This window comes from Paralichthys olivaceus, chromosome 2 (assembly GCF_024713975.1).
Source record: "Paralichthys olivaceus isolate ysfri-2021 chromosome 2, ASM2471397v2, whole genome shotgun sequence".
In the NCBI taxonomy this organism is placed as follows: domain Eukaryota; kingdom Metazoa; phylum Chordata; class Actinopteri; order Pleuronectiformes; family Paralichthyidae; genus Paralichthys; species Paralichthys olivaceus.
The window spans coordinates 1977976-1995000 of NC_091094.1; the positions used below are offsets into that span (position 1 = coordinate 1977976).

At 44.2% G+C, this 17025-nt stretch overlaps 1 long non-coding RNA gene across 1 annotated transcript; it reads right to left on the bottom strand.

Moving 5' to 3' along the window:
• Positions 1-416: 416 nt before the first annotated feature.
• LOC138411378 (uncharacterized) lies at positions 417-10408 on the bottom strand. Its single transcript, XR_011244015.1, has 2 exons — positions 1966-10408; positions 417-631 (listed from the first exon to the last, which is right to left on the bottom strand). It is a non-coding gene; the product is annotated as an uncharacterized lncRNA (long non-coding RNA).
• Between the last annotated feature and the right edge of the window lie 6617 nt (positions 10409-17025).

The following is a 17025-nucleotide window of genomic DNA, read 5'->3' on the forward strand; positions in this document are numbered from 1 at the left end:
GGGTTCATGTTTCCTTCTGCTGAGCTCAGAGGCTTTCCGGTCAAAGCCCATTGAGCAACAGGTCACAGTGTGTGTGTGTGTGTGTGTGTGTGTCCTCTGGCTACGAGCCCATCCAAACAGAAATCTCAAGTGTGAGGAGTTTGCGGAGCAGATGCCAAATTGTAAGCGTGTCTCTCCATCTCTGTGTGTGTGTGTGTGTGTGTGTGGACTTGATAAATAATAATCCAGGGAGTAGATGTGTGGTTTAAAATCTAATAAAGTGCAGTTCCTCTTCTCTCGGTAATAAACGTTGACCAGGTTTGAACCCTCCTGCCGTGTGATGTTCGGAGACGAGGCCGATGCTTCACATCAGTGGAACGCGACTGTCGGCCCAAAAATTAATTTTTCTGGGTATTAAACTAAACCAAACTAAATAAGTTTGTCCAGTCTCATTTATTCAGACCCTCCAGGATTTACTCAGGCTCGTCCAGGCCTTAACTTTCTTCTTAACTTTCTTCTCTACGGGGTATCACTCAGGCTTCACCTGGTCCCAAACGCTGCTGCTGGATCCTCACCGGTTCATCAGAAGGTGATCGTGCAGCACAGGTTCGGGCCTCGCTGCGCCGGCTTCCTGTGCGTTGGAGTTTTCACCCTGAGCAGGAACACGCAAAAACAAAAACACTTTTTTTGTGAGATGCCTTTTTTTCAAGATACGTCAGCGCTAAGCCCGAGTTTTTCTGTCCCATCTGAGCCTGTGAGAACCGAGTCCGACCCAAAACCAACTTTGTGTCTGTCCGAACACGACTCGAGCACGAGGCGGTTCATGTAAGTTCTTCTCATCGCAACTTTGACGAGTTCCATAAAGAGGAATCTTAATTAATCCTAATCTTAATCTTAATCTTCAGACACATTGATAGGAGACTGCTACTTGCAAAACACGTTTCAACAATGTGACTGCTGTTAAATCCCTTTTTATAACGTTCTTAAAACTGCTTTCAACTCTACATGATTGATTTCCTTTCATTTTTATTGTTGTTTTGGTTCTTCGCTGAAGGACTGTGTAACTTTATTAAGTGCGACACATATCAAACTCTACTTCAGGGCGGGGGAGGAGTGGGTAATGGTTCCTACTTGACAATACATTCTTTCATTACGACTTAATGTTCCGAGACAGACAAGTTTATTAGTCTGTTTATTGCGAGTCGTTCAGATTCAGTCGGCTCTGAAAGTGTTTGTGAATCCCACTCGAAGTGTCCGACAGCTCGGCTCGAGTGTTTGCGGCTTCAGGGGAGATAAATTCCTGACGAGGGAACACGAGCCGAAGGCATCAGGGAGGATTTTCTGTCACGATGGACTCACACGGTCAACAACACACTCACTGGTCAAAACAACTCCAACAGCACATCAGTGAAACCTGACTCATCTCCTGCCGCGGAGAAGTCGAACGTTTCTGTTCCACAACAAGTGAACTTAAGAGAAAGTGGTTTCACAGAAAGTTGAACGATCACAATCACTATGATCAGCAGCGAGTATTTGTGGCCTGTGATTAGATCACTATTTACTGCTCCTGTAGCCGACATCAGAAACAGAAAGGTGTGTCAACGACAGCTTAACGACCACACGCAGGTAACAGGGCGGAGCTTGTGAGGCCTGAAACGAGAGATTCCAGATCTGCTCCTGCGAAGAAAAAAAATCAGGCGACTTGACTCCTCGGAGTGATTTACAGTGAATAGGATTTAACATGTTGGTTCAAAACTGGTGCAGCAGAGATGTTTCGAATGTTTCTCTTTATGACACATACTCCTCCCCCGAGCCGATACCTACATTACCCACAATGCAACGTCCTCTGCATAACCCGCTGTGAGTTTTAAAACACATCACTGTTGCTAAGTATTAACCAAACTTTCCACATTCACGTACAGGCCCTCGGTTTCATTCTTGCTCAAGTGAGGGTCTGCGTCAGGCCTGCGTTCCACACATTCGTACCTGATCCCACTTTCCATTCCAGCATGTTGCAACCGGAGCGTGTGCAAAGCGCTCAGTCTGCCGGGTCAGACGTCCTCATCTGTTCATACGGACGTCCACACTCCTCCAACGATCACGGCAGCTAATGTTGCCTCTACAAGAGGAGGTGCGGGCTGCAGAGGTCCGCCGAGTTCACCTCTATCTATTCTTCTTTCTCCAACTTGTGCAGCTGTCTTCGTTCTCCCAGGGGTTGAGGGTTTTGCTGTGGAAAAAAGAAATCAGAGGCTGCACACAGACACACACACATACACGCACAAACACACATTCCCTGGAAAGAGGCTGGAGGAGTCAGCGGCCTCAGTAGTAAGGAAGCGTGTTCTGTGTGTTCCTAGAAATAGTGTGTGATGTTATATAACCTGCTGCTGTGTGGCAGTGCACTGTGTGACGGACTGAACCACAGGCAGCTGCACGGCCTGCGTCTGCAGCTGCTTTAAAGTCTCCACTGTCTCCTCCACTGATGGCACAAGTCAGTGACCCACGTTTCGCTTCACCCAAGCACCGAGACGTTGCAGTTAGTTTGTTTCCCAAGTTTAGAAAGTTTCCTGAAATCCTCCAGAGAGGCTGTATGTGAGGATGCAAACGTGGGAGTCACGGTTGCTCCAGACGTTTTTTCCAGATCTGTTCCAGCCCTTCATGTGTGAGCCGATGTGAGAATACAGCAGGAACATTCTCCGGGCATGACGAGGAGGATGTGTCTGACGCGAAGAACACAGATATCCAGAACAAGACGCCAAATTGGAAAGACGACAAGATCGGCGATAAGATCCGACGCCGGTGTTGATGTCAGGCGTCACTGCTCACCTGAACACTTTCCTGTTTCTGTGGACACGTCTGTCCTCAACAATCTTCTGCTGCTTTCTTCATATGTGAAAGAAATACTCCCCAGTGTTCAGAGGCAGCTATGAACAGTACTAGTACAAGTGAGACATGCAGCAAAACTTATCAACGACCCGACTCCCTGATTTGAAATATTTGGGTTTCAACAACCTGGAAAAACCAGGAAAAATCCTCGACAAGATTTAAGTAACGTAAGACAAAAACTCACTGATTGACTTTGTCCTTTATTCTGTATTTGATTTAATGATCTGTTTGTCACCTGGAGTTAGTTCTGGTCCAGCTTGAGGGAGGAAACACCTTCAGTGTCTTTACTGACGCCTCTGAACTGTGTCACAGCCTGAAAATGATTTAATATCTCAATGATTAGTTTAACAACAACAACAACATTCTTAAGACACCAATATTAACTGTTATACTCTTGAGTTGTATTTGTTTTCTCTTTCTCCCCTCTTTGCGGTTGTGAAACTACGTGTTTGAGCCTCTGCCTCTTCACACCCACTTCGCCCTCTGAAACCTTCCTGTCGACACTTTGAATATCTGGAAATCACGGCTCAGCTGCTCCTCACAAGGTGTTTTCTGAAAAACGATCAGAGTGGGAAACAAATGGGTCAAAGTGTGAAACTTTCCACTAACGTGACCTTTTTGCCTCCAGATGCGTTTTCTTTTTTCTTTTTCCGTAAACTTCCAGTTTCTGTTATCGACAGTAAACCTGCAGCCTGTAATTCCTCAGAGATAACAGATCTCACATTCTCCAGATTTGCATTTCTGCAAACTTTCCCTCAGGGCGTGACCGGGTCGTCAGCAGAGCACTTTGAAATGTAGAGATTTTAGGGGGAGAGATCCTGAGAACAGCTGGACGACGAAAAACATTCAAACAAAACAAATTATAAAACGATAAAATGAAATAACCCACATATTATGTTCCGATTTTGGGTTTTAAAAGAAATCAAAGAAATCGAGATAATATTTGAATAATTGAATAAAAGAAAATCCAACATAATAAAGTCCGGTGGTGTAAATCACGTTTATGTAGGAAAAGATTTTAATGAAATCTCAAAGTTGACGTTTAATACTTGATGTTTAAAGCTCAAAGGGGAGGAGCCTTCTCGGGCCAACCTATCCCAGGATGCTTTGCGTTTCGGTGACCAACCATTTTGGCTGCCTGTGGTCAAGATGTGTGGACGACAGGTGCAATGATGTGTTCAGTTGTGTGAACGTAGCCTCGGTGTTAACACACTCAAATTCTGAAAAACAATAAATAAGAGTAGTTTTGTAGAGAATCCCGGCTCCTTACAGAAATCCTACAGTAACGTCTCCGTGATATTTCTCAACACATGTTCTGTTCAGTGACTTCCAGATAAAAATACACTCCGAGACTTCGTGGAACTGCTCAGGAAGTTATTCAAATGTACCGTAACCAGAGGATCAACATTTGAATGGAATTTGCATGTAAGTGGAAACGAACCTGAGGCGACCACCGTCGTGTTATTTTTTTCATCTGAGCTACGAGGAAGCCAGAGGAAACATTCCTGTCGGGGCAGCTCTTCATCCTGTGAGCCGCCGCTCTGCTGCTGCCGGCGCTGAGCGGCGGCGTGGGCCGCTGGCAGTTGGGATTTGCGCTTTGCTCACGCTGACCTCTGTTGTGTTAAACTTGTTCACAATCTGCTCACAAATCCCTGTCAACACCACGACTCGGCCCGCCCGCCCCATGAATGTGTGTCTCTCAACGGACGAAACGTTTTCTCGACTTCAAAAGTGTTTCTGTGGATGTTTCTACGCAAATGGACTTCTTGTCCTTCATGTCCTATGTTTCGGTCATTGGAGACATAATGTGACCAGGATCTCAGCGAACGTGAAGCGAAGAGCCTGCAGGAGCTGGTTTTTAAAAAGAAATCTGTGGCTCTGAGCTGCAGCCAGCTCCTGGAAAAACATGCAATTACCTCCACCGAGGCCGACTAATCCAGAGAAAGTGGAAAAAAACTCCTGCATCCATCTTTTAATCAACATGCGCTCCGACATTTAACAGGTTGGTTCTTTCCAGGACACGTCCTTTCAGCAAGTTGAGTGGAAATCAGGTTCGTTTTCCTGCTGACGATATCGATAATCATCGTACTTATCAACGCAAATAAACTATACAGGGACTAAAAGAGACATATACATATACATTTCATCACTTTTTTCACCAGGAGATATTAGATTTTTTAATTTTATTATCGGGGGATCCCCTGCTCTGTTCTCACATCGACCTCTCCAGGATCTCTACCGTCTTTATACCAGCAGGTCAGACGGAGGAAGTCTCACCCTCCAGAGAAAATACAGAGGATCTGCGGAGTTCAGCTCAGAACTTATAAATAAATGTATAATAATGAAAGTAAAAGATATTGCCCTCTCATGTCGAACACTGTGGATTGTTTTATTTGACATTCCCATGTTTTCTATCTCTGTTGTGTGCGAATGTAAATCTGTGGACGTCAGAACAAATCAAGTTGTAAACTGTCCCACATCTCTGTGGATTTGAAAGATTATAAAACTTCTCTATTACACAAACCCATTGTTTGTGTAAGAGGGTTGAGCTGCAGCATCCAGCTCCTCCTCAGGTGGAGGACGGACACGGTTTCGTAATGTGTTGCTGCAGTTGGAATAATTAGTCTTCGGTGCAGGTCTGGGCAGACACATCACGCCGCCCTGCATTCAGTGGTGGTTCTGACTGTGTTACCTGACGATCATTGGTTACAGCCACATCTATTTTGTTTGCAGAGCAATTCAGCTCAACGACAGTCTGAAGGGGATTTTACCCACCCACGACTTTAAACAGAAAACACAACACTCCTCCGCAGAGTAGGTTTTTTTTAGAGAGCAAGGTTGAAAAAAAAAAGAAGATGTTCGAGAGGAAGAGGTGAAAATCTAGAAGAGAAAATAATGAAGAGCTGGAAAAGACTCTTCCTTCATTTCTCTGCATGTGGACACATTTGTTTAAAGACCTTCGCTGGAGAATGTGTTCCACGTTTGAATTCAAACGATCGACCAGCCAATCGGCCGTTGAGCCCCCGCTCACAGAGGAATGTGATTGGCTGAGGGTTGACGTGCAGAGACCACCTCGGAGCAAAACGTCCTCTCGCTCTCGCTCAGACTCTGTCAATGATTAAACTCTGTCTGAGTCCACTCTGCTCATTCTGAGAGACTTAATGACTCAAGCACACAAAGACCTTCAGCAGCTGCTTCGCTCCCACAATAAAAAGAAACTAAAGAAAGTCGCCATTAACCCGTTCTCGTGGGAATTTATGGCCGAATAAAAACACTGGCTGTGAAGAACTTCTTCAAATGAACCGACTGTACTGTCACTGCTGCGGTTCACCGGCTCATCACCTCGTCTTTATTATCATCCGACACGTTCAGGTTTATCATCGTTAGACGTTAAAGGTCGTTGACACCTTCAGGTTCAAACCTAAACTGCAGAGAACTACAACTCCCATGATGCTCTGACAACAAGATTCACCTGTATGTTCCTAAAACAACAGAAGGATTTAAGCTTTAAAAGGCTCATTTATTTATCTTAAAGCTGTTTTTAGAGAAGTTCTGGTCGCTGTCATTTCACTGCAGTGTGTGTGTGTGAACTTATTCTTGCACCTAACTTTGATTCTCGCTCTTTAACACGAAGGCTTTCCATTTTATTCTATCTCCATCTAATTAGTTAATTATATTATAATTAGTGAATTCACCAATCATATCGTTAAGCTGTGTAGAATAACTTTGATCTTATTTGCATATATTATTTGCATGGACGTTAAAATATCCAAGAAATATTCAGTTTTGAATGTGAAACAGTCACAAGATGGAGGCTCTGATGTGTTTCTGAACATTTTGACTTTTATCGTCGTGAACAGTTCGTATTAAATCATCGGGGCGGGGGAGGGGGGTGACTGACCCCTGATTGAACAACGCAGACTTTACTCCAAACTAACGATCTTCTGTCCCACAGGAAACAAGACTGCAAGATGTTTCGGTGGTTTGGACTCTAATGGGATTTGTAGGCAATAAAAAACAAAAAAAAAAAGTAAAGTCAGAGAAACAGAAAACAACAAAACCAGACATGAAATAAAACAATATCAACAGTTTACGCTCGAGCTGTCGGCCAATTCCACTTCCGTCACAATGAGCCATTCTTCTTTTATTGTCCTCTTTCATTGTTTTCATTAGATCGTTCTTTCCTCATCGTTTTCATGGACTGAATCTGCTCATTAAAAAACGATCACGATGTCGTATTTGGATCATGTTACGATCAGCTGAGCCGGGCGGAGCTGCAGCAGCTTGATTGGATTGAAACATGCACCGAGATGCAGGTCGACCGAAACCTTCTACCAATGTGTTGCCTACTTTCAGGTCACAGCTCTCGCAGCGACTCTGAGTGGAGAGCGTTTCATGATGTTTTCTGAATGACTGAGCCGCCGCGCTTTGTGAAAGCCGCCGCAGCAGAGTCAGTTAAAAGTGTTTCAGAGGAATGAGTCACCAAATAGTAAAGACGGCTTCGTGGAAACGTGCATTTATATTTGGTTAATGCGCATCAGATAAAGAGGTTAGATGAGGACGCACACACACACACACACACACATCACTGCAGGTTTAATGCTGTTGTGCATCTGTTTTAATATCTAAACATCCCAGTTGCGTTATCGTGTGTTCGGGTACGTGCAGGTTTACAGGTGAGTGGAGACGCTCAGCAGGTCAGACATCGCAGGCCGACAAACACCGAGCGTCTTCGTGGAAACAGCCTCAGGGGAAAGATCGTATCTACTTCGCTTTAGTGGTGTGGTCGAATGTTTGTGGTGCAAAAAAAAAAAAAACACGAGAACAAGCCACAGAGCTCAAGATTCAAAAAGTGCCTCACAGATAAATACAGGACCGATGAGGCTCGTTCCGCTTCCACACATTCACACAAGTCGAGGAATTTCGTGGATGGATGAGGACAATGTCAGACTGAAGGAAACATTTTAAAAAAAATCCACAGTGAGCGAGTCGGTGACGTGTCTCGTGCGCGGTCGGTGCAAATGTGGAAAAATATAAATAAATCCATTCACATTAAAATGCCAACGAAAACGTCAACTTGGAAAAAAAAAACGAGATTCCAGAGCTTTATTAGAGAATCTCCTTCTTCACATGTGGAGACGCAGGGAGAGTCTGGACCCGAGGAGCACATTCGAATAACTTGAGTTTTCATTTGAGCATCTCCCATCGAAGCAGTTAAGAATATAAAGTGAGGACTTGAGTTTTCAGGGGAAAGAACAGATCATCTGCACAACTGTGTAAGAAATACTGTGAGACAGAGTCAGGAGAAAAGACAGGACATGGTTCTACTCTAGTTTCTGTCTTGTTCTCTGTCCACGTCCCCTGACACCTTCACTCTCACACAGGTAGCTTGTTTCCTGCGTGGTTTCCTGTTTTAACGCCTCTCTCTCTCTCTCACCTCCTCTTTTTATTTCAGTCTCTCTCAAAGGTTGAAGACTTTCAGAGTAGGACACAGGTGCATTTTTCTCTTTCGTCTCGTAACGTCTAATTGCAGCTGTCGGGAAGCTTCATTTTGACTCAGAGTTTGTAATTACTGTTGAACGAGCATCCGATCAATTAGTTCTCACATTTAAGACAGAGGGTTTTTGCGATGACTGAGAATCGGTGCAAAAAAAAAAAAAAAAGGGAATAAAACTGAATCTGCTGGGAAAAATGTTGCTTCAGTAAAAACAACTACGACTCTGACCCATTGTACACATGCAGATGAGGCTGTGGGTGTTTTGCAGAACCCGGTGGTTGTGTTGTTCGCTTCGTTGATCCCACACAGTCTCTGTCACAGCACCAAAAATCCCCTCACACCCCCAACATCATTGTTTTTACTGTTAATCTGCCCAATCACGACCTTCTGAAGAATAGATGCTGAATCTACAGAAATGATGCTATAAATAAAACCTTCATCTGATGTGTGCACTCTTCTTTACATCAGGTATCGGTGGAAATACTATCTTTATTTATGAGAAACATTCGAGTGAGAAAACAGGAACCGAACCCGTGACGCTTTTTTATTCTCTTCACTTTTAAAACGTCTTTTTATGTTTTTAATACCAAACATTTGTTTTTATCTTCTGTCACATGGAATCCATCAAACAATTTAATTATAAATGTAATGTTTTCTAGTAAATATCATATAAGACATGACAATACACTATTTTTAATCAAATACAAGCACATACGTGAGCTGCTCTTTATATTTGCACCGAGGAAACAGATAAAATAACTTTTGTCTGTGAATTTAAAACCTTTTTACTGTTTAAAAACTTCTATTCTCTTCTGTTTCTCTTTTATATTTTCACTTTGTAACTGAATGAAGGAGTGAGTCAGCGAGATATTTAAAAAACGCTACGACAAAGAAACATCCCCAAAAATGTTTGTATAGTTTTTTTTTTGGCCCAGAAAAAAAAAAAAAAGCACAATTTTGATATCACGTCCTCTGAGACGTGTGAGACATCATAACGATAATGGAGTTTCCCACGTTTGCAGCGGTTTCAGTTCAGTGGGACGTTGGCATAAAACGTATTGGTTTGATTGTTTCTGGTTAAATAATGAAAAGGAAACAATCAGTTGAAACTTCAGTCTAAAAAAAACCACACACAATAAGTCTGGTTACTGAGGTGAGTCGAGGCCGGTGGTGTTTCCAAGTGAAGAGGGCGTTAGAGAAGAAAATGAAAGTTTGTTCTGAGTCATAAAGAAAGATGATTGATCCCATGATGCAAACCTTTGTTCTGTTAAAAAGACCTTTGACTAATTTTAGTCCATAATTTGCATTCTGAGTTTTAACACTTAAAATGGAACCAGCAGCTTTTCCAAACTTTTGACTCTCAGCAGTTGTGTGGACGGGCGAGCGAAAACGAAGCGCCACGGGTTTGACTCCAGATTAAAATGTAGTTGGGTGGACGTAAACTCAAGCTCAGTCGGTGCTTGTCGTTCTTGTCCTTGAGTCCCAGAAATAACTTCTGCTGGTGCAGAGGTTACCTCCCAACCTTTTGGACTCGGCATGAGTGTGTGAGCAGGTCCGTCTCTGTGACCCCTCGTTAATTATCTGTGTTCTGCAGGAAACTCGGGAAAAACGCTCTGCGTCGGGTTCAAGCGAGCACAAGCCCGAAACGCCCAAACTGCTCTGTTCGGTTTCCTCCGCTTTACCTTTTTTTTCCCCTCACCTTTTGTTTTGGAGAGTTTGTTTAAAGGAAAACACGTCACGTGGACACGGTTGGCGAGCGCAGTGACCAAACCCATCGAGCACAACAGCTGACTTGAGATGGCGCCAGTTCAGTGGCGTGACGTGTGTCCCAACAAGGCTGGAGTCCTGTCCCCGCCGGTCCGACGTTTCCTTTTTGCACAGACATTGTTCTGGTTCTCTACGTCCGCTGTTGGCCTAAAGGCGGAACAACAATGACCCCCTCTGTTCCACGTTTCAAGGTTTCATCCAGAACGGCAAAACGGAATAAAGTACCATCCTGCCTTGGACAGGCTGAGTAGAAGGGGCTTGTGTGTGGGGGGGCGAGAGAGGAAGTATTTAACCCCCTGCAGAGCATTCAGTCCCAACAATGTGTGTGTGTGTGTGTGTGTGTGTGTGTGTGTGTGTGTGTGTGTGTGTGTGTGTGTGTGTGTGTGTGTCCACTGCAGGTGAGGTTGAGTTTCCATCGTTGCAGCGAGCGAACCATCTGTGAACGAGCTGTTTTAAAAAAAAAGATTTTCCCTAAAAACAGCAACAGAAACGGTTTCACGATACAAAACAACATCCGGCCGAAAACAAAAGACGCACAGGATTCATTTAACGTGGATTTAAAGGCTTTATTCCGCTTTTATTGTTTTATAAATAAAACTTTCTAGACTTTATTCAAACCACCAGCTGTTTCTGTTGTGACAGGAACCCCCCCCCCCCCCCCATCTGCTCACGTATGGCACAACACAGGAGGGTGATTATCATTTTACAAAGAGGGAATAAATATATAATCCGAGCAAATGCGGTTTAAATCCAGTTGGATGACCGTGGAAGTGCATTTCCAGCTCAGACATTGTATTAATGCATCTGTTGAATATTAAACCTGCAGCAGATAAAAGGGACGAAGACGAAAATCTCCGCTGACTTCACGGGATTTATTGCTGATTTACTGTATTGTGTGTTTTTTAAATCTCTTTATAGAACCAGAGCTGAGCTTCTTAATGCACAAATGAAATCTGTTGTTCTTCTGTCTGCGCTCGTTCCTGTCACTCACGTGTGACCACGTTAGTTAGTGATGCCATATGTGGGAGAGAATTACAGTTGGAGCCCTATTGACCCCCCCCCCCCCCCCCAGTCCTCTTCCTTCACCTTCAAGGTCACGTCACTAACGCTGCACCCAGCGGATCACACACACACACACAGACACACACACACACACACAGACACACACACATTCAGTCCTTCATCGTTTTCACCAAACTCTTCCAACGCCACCTGAGCCCAGGTCCTCTGGGTTTTAATAATTTGATCAAACGCAAATTCTCCACATTACATTTACATGAGTGAAGAAGAAGAAGAAGCAGAACTGTCAGTGAAAAGCTGTTTTCTGGGTCTGGAGTTTGTTCGCGTCGACCAAAAGCTCTTGAGTCTCACTTGTCTTTCCAACTTGACGTCTTCATCGGCATCTTCTCATCCGGAGGTTTTTGTAGTCTCCCGGTTTTGCGTCCATCCACTCGATGTAGAAACGTCATCAACACGTCCACAACTCCACTTTCCAGACATTTCTCCAGAGGGCTGGCAGGAGACGCTTCGGAAAATGACCGGAGCGACGGTGAATCTTCAGCGGGTGAATTTGAAAACAGACCTTGTGTCAAACTCTGCAGAAGGAAAAGTACGATAAACACGTCGTCATGGAGAAATGGAGTTTTGATGAAATTGATTTTCACGTGTTCCAGGAGCTTTAAAGTTACACAGAAGAAGTGAGGCTGTTTAAAGAGGAAGAGGTTTTATCTCAATTAAAGTTTGTGAGTCATTGTTGGTAAATTGTGTTGATTCTGAACTCCTGTGCACACACACACACAAACACACACACACACACACTTGTTGGTTCCCTGAATGGTTTATTTTCTGTGTACTAGAAAACACTTAACCGCCGGTGCCAGGAATCGAACCGGCGACAGTTTTGGTGGTCAATCAGTCTGCTAGTTTGCTGTTTTTGGATCCGCCCACATTAGATTACCTGGACCAATGAGATTACAGTATTTTGGCGCTAAAAAGCCCTTAGAAAAAATGAACCACAACTAAATGTCTGAAGGTGAACTACTGACCAAGCTTGTGGTGTGTGAGTGTGAGTGTGTGAGTGTGTGTGTGTGTGTGTGAGTGTGTGTGTGTGTGTGTGTGAGTGTGTGTGTGTGTGTGTGTGTGTGTGTGTGAGTGTGTGTGTGTTTGTGAGTGTGTGTGTGTGTGTGAGTGTGTGTGTGTGTGTGTGTGTGTGTGTGTGTGTGTGTGTGTGTGAGTGAGTGAGTGAGCGCACACACACACCTATGTCTCTATGCTTCATCACACACTCTCGATGAACGCTGTCGGTGCACAGAGGCAGAGAAAGTTCCCCTGATGTATTTTCCATCCAACCACTGACTGAGTGAAGAAAACCACACGCTTGTGTGTCTTCAGGCTCCGAGCTTCACTGCTGAACGATGGAGAGAATGAACAATCGGCTGTGCGACCCGTCTCTGCCGAGGGACCACTGAGCAACGTGGAAAAGCCCCCCCCACCCCCGCACCCCCGCCTGCAGCAGACTGATTGATGGCCCGCAGCAGAAGGTTGAGCCACGTCTGAAGTGGGTTTTTTGGGGCATTCAGCATCATTTACCTTCATCTAAATGATCTGTCACTTTGAACATTCGCTGACATTTAGAACAAACTTAGGAGGAATAAGTCATTTTCCTGCTGCTGTCTGTAAACTGAGTGGTGCAGAGAGTCGATAGTGACGGAACGAAGACTAGAGTTAGACTCAGCATGGAGACGGTTCGTCCGCCCTGGTCCAACAGTCCCCTGAGCTTCAATCAAGCTGCAGCAAACTTGTAGACACCAGTTCTCTGCACATGCTTCATCCAGATCTGTAAATTCTTCCCTGGGGAAATAATGTAAAACAAAATCCGTGGATTCGTCCCTTTGTCCAGATCCAGACTTCTAAATTCAGTGAGTTCTCTCCTGGTCCGCGTCCCGTCCTTCTACATTTATTAAAGTGCAGCTCTGGCAGCTGACCGTGCACCGAGGCTCTCACCACAGCAGCCAGAGACAAACCACTCGGACTTCAGCATTTCACCTTTCTTTACTCAATCAGAACAAAACTCTCTTGAATACAAACTCAGAGGCGACTGGCTTTTCAGCTCTGTCCCTGTCCGTCTCAGTCCTTGTGTGTCTCTGAGTGTCTCCTCTCCAGGCAGCTCGCCCGCTGCCTTTTAAACCTGAGGATCAATCATCAGCTCTCACCTGATTGATCCTATATATATATATACGTATATATAAATATATATACATTTATATAAAAGAACAGATTTTAAGTGACATAAGAACATGTTAAAATTACATTTAAAAAAAAGAAATATAAGTCAACTTAAATTAAAAAGAATGCATAAAAACAGAAAAGAAGAAAGTGATAAACATTCTAAAAGCACTGGATTGTGGGCAAGTGTAAGATCTACTCTGATATCTGTCTCTGCAGCCGCTCCCAGCAGCACAACCTCCCACAACTTTCACACCTTCGGTTTAAAACTCTGACTTTCGGTTAAAACCGTGTCCCCATGAATCATTTCCACAAACCTCCAGAACCACAGGGCAGATTCTGATTCAGAAGACCCCCTCCACCCGCGTGACTAATAAACCGACTCTGTTGTGTAAATTGGTGGAGTCGCTCTTTAAAAAACGGAAACTTACTGATTTTAGAAGTGAACATGTGTCTGAAACAGAGGCAGCACGGCGTGAAGGGATGAAATGAAACATTATCGGGCGTAACTCTGCAGCTCATGACGAATAATTACAAATGACTGAAAGAGAAGAGGAATCTGTTTCTGCACTGAAATGATGAATTAACAAACACGTACAAGGATACAAATATAAATCTGATCTGATAATCTACTCACTGACTTGAACAGTACTTTTAAAAACCCGAGCGGCAGCTAACTGTGTAAAATGTAATTTGTTAGTCATCTGAACTTCTCCAGTATCAGACCTGTGAACCGGTTTGGGCCGAGAGCCGTAGTTAGAGAAACCGTTTGAGGTTTGAAAGTTTGAAGGTGAGAAGAGAAAGAAACGGTTCAGTTTCTGTTTGAATTGACTCAAAGTACAGAAATTACAAAGATCCCAACAGAGCTAGAAAATGTGTGTGTGTGTGTGTGTGTGTGTGTGTGTTTGCTTCAGTTCTGTGATGCAATGGGAGCCTCAGTGCATGCTGGGAAATTCCCCAGACCCAGGCAGGACCCTGAATATGATCAGTGCAGAAAATGAATGAATGGATGGAAACCTGCTGACGACGAAACATCAAAACACTTTTTAACATCAAAAAACAGACGAGGACCCAAACAGGCTCTTTGAAGCTGCGACGAACCGACTGCAGACATGAACTCTGGGTAAAATACGGAGCGTCGGCTGCAGAGTTTGTCGTTCACACAACACAGCGGGGAGGGGCGGGGTTGTAGTTTTTTTACGTATCGTTGTTGACAAAGGAGTGAAAACACGAGTTCCTCGGTGGAATAAACATCCATGGATATTAAACGAGTGTCTGAAGTTATTCTGTGTGTTTGAAAAGTCTCTGCTTCCTCCTCTGTGAACATATGGTCGTCCACGCTGGTCAGTCCGGAGGGGGGGGGGGGGGGGGGGGGGGGAAGGTTCTTTTAGTTTGAAAGTGATTCACAGTTTGCTGTGGGAACATTTGTCACCGGTGCAGCTGTCAGATGAAGGAGAAGTCGACGCGGACGCGTTTGGTTTGACGAACAAACAAGACTCGACGGCGTGGCTTTGTTTTTTCCTTCACGGTCAAACGTGGGATCAGAGGTAGAATCAATATATCGACGGTGAACGTATGAACGTTGGTTTTCATGAGCTGGACATTGAAAGTGGTATAAAGTGGTAGTTGGTAGTACAACATGTTTTGTTATTGAACAAGACGCTCTATATTTCTTATTTTAACGATCACAACATTATTCTTGAAATCTTATATTTCTTTGCTTTTTCTGTCTGACTTTTTACCGACCATCTTTTCTTTTTTTTTTTTTTTAATGACAATTTTTCCATATGTGCAAAGCCCTACTCTCTTTCTTTTTTCTGTCTCTTCCCTCAGTGCTGGGATCTGTTTGGCTTCACGTGGCCGCACTCTCCCTCCTCAGCACCCTATTGGTCCAGAGCAGAGCTTGCCTCTGCGGCTATTGGCCGGAGAGAGAGGGTCCCCTCCGCTCTATTGGTCGGGCGGGAAGTGGTTAAATTTGCCCCCTGCTCTTTCCTCACATGCAGCAACACACTTAACACAGAGGCGTGAACACTCAGTACAGTGTGTGTGTGTGTGTGTGTGTGTGTTTCTTGGAACAGTTCCTGTCTTCTGGATATCAGGAGTTCAACAGGTGGTCTGACTCTCTGTTTACATCCACTCCAATAATCACATTTTAACCACTTCAGCCTCATTATCTGTTTTTCACATGTAAACAAGTTGGAGACATTTTCCTTTTTTAAACAATGTTTCCTTCCCATGATGCATCATCACAGGCATGGGGGGGGTAAAAGTTCGTGAGTCTGAACTTTTACATGATCGCAGAGAACTTCAGAAAATAAAAAAAATGCATGTTGTGTGTTGGAGCTATTTTTTTGTAAAACATCCACGTGTCTGTGCAGAGATGAAACAAACACATAAAGTTTTTACAAGTACAATTTAAAAAGTACTTTGAGGAAGATGCAGTTTTAAGCTAAGCTAAGTTTTAAGCTAAGCTAAGATTACGTCCCCGCTCATACATTTTAGTTTTACGGCGACGTGCGACAGGATACATGAGCCTGTTACCTGGGTCTGGTTCAGGTCGGGTTTGTATGTTTGTAACGCTGAAGTACTGATCATGAGTGCACCGGTGCAGACAGGAAGTAGATTACCTCTATCTGCAGTTGGTTGCTTAGATGCACAAATTACTTCAAACAACAAACGTGCAGAAACAGCAAGGAGGTGTGAGAAGTGTCAGAAAAACAAAAAAACCAAATCTCAAAACTGGTCTTCAACACACACACAAGAAACTTTCATTTAAGACGCTCGTCCACATGGCAAACGTCCAAAAATACACAACTGCTGCAGACATATGGACTCAACATGTGCAATGTGGAAGACAAGGAGACAAGGAGACAAGGAGACAAGGAGACGTCACATTTGGATTTTGGACAAATTTAGCAGCAGCCCTCTCGTGTACCAGCGGCTGCAACAGTCAGTTCGTCTGTAACGCACATAATCAGGTTTTAATTGGTTCCTGCACAGAGGAGACCCTCGAGAGTTTGAAGAAACTGAATCTGGATGCATTGTGCTGTAAAGTGTTTTTCTCGAGTGAACACTGAGCTCCGACGATCCACATTGAAAGTGACGTGTTTTCACTTTGGCGTGCACAGTCTGAGCCGGAGTGACAGCTCCAGCACCTCGGAGACTTTTGATTTTGGTCGAACAGCCCGGTGGTGGATGAACGGTGAAAGAGGGGAAAACGGAAAAAAAAGAACAAGTGAGGAGGGAAAGAAAGAGGAAATCTATTGTCATCTTTTCTTGCTGCCCCCTCTCCCAAACATTCCACCCCCCCCACCAATCTCCTGTCAGCTCTATTGTCCTCCGTCATAATGGAGTCCGTTTGATCATCTTAAAAACTGCTGATTACCAGTCAGGGCGCTTTCAAGGTCCGACCTCAAAACAGACTCAACAATACCGAACAGAGAGGGAGTTCCTCTGAACAGTTTGGGCCCCTGCAGATTATAAAGACCATGGCTTTAAAGACCCCACCCCCCTTTTTCTATACATACCCCAAAAACACATTGGAAACGCCGCGCTGCAGAGGACCGTGGATATGAGCGGGACACATACCAGGAAAATATGGCTGCTTCTGGGAAAGAGATGCAGTGCACGTGTCTGATGTCTTCCCCTGAAGATGCTTCGTTGGAAACTAG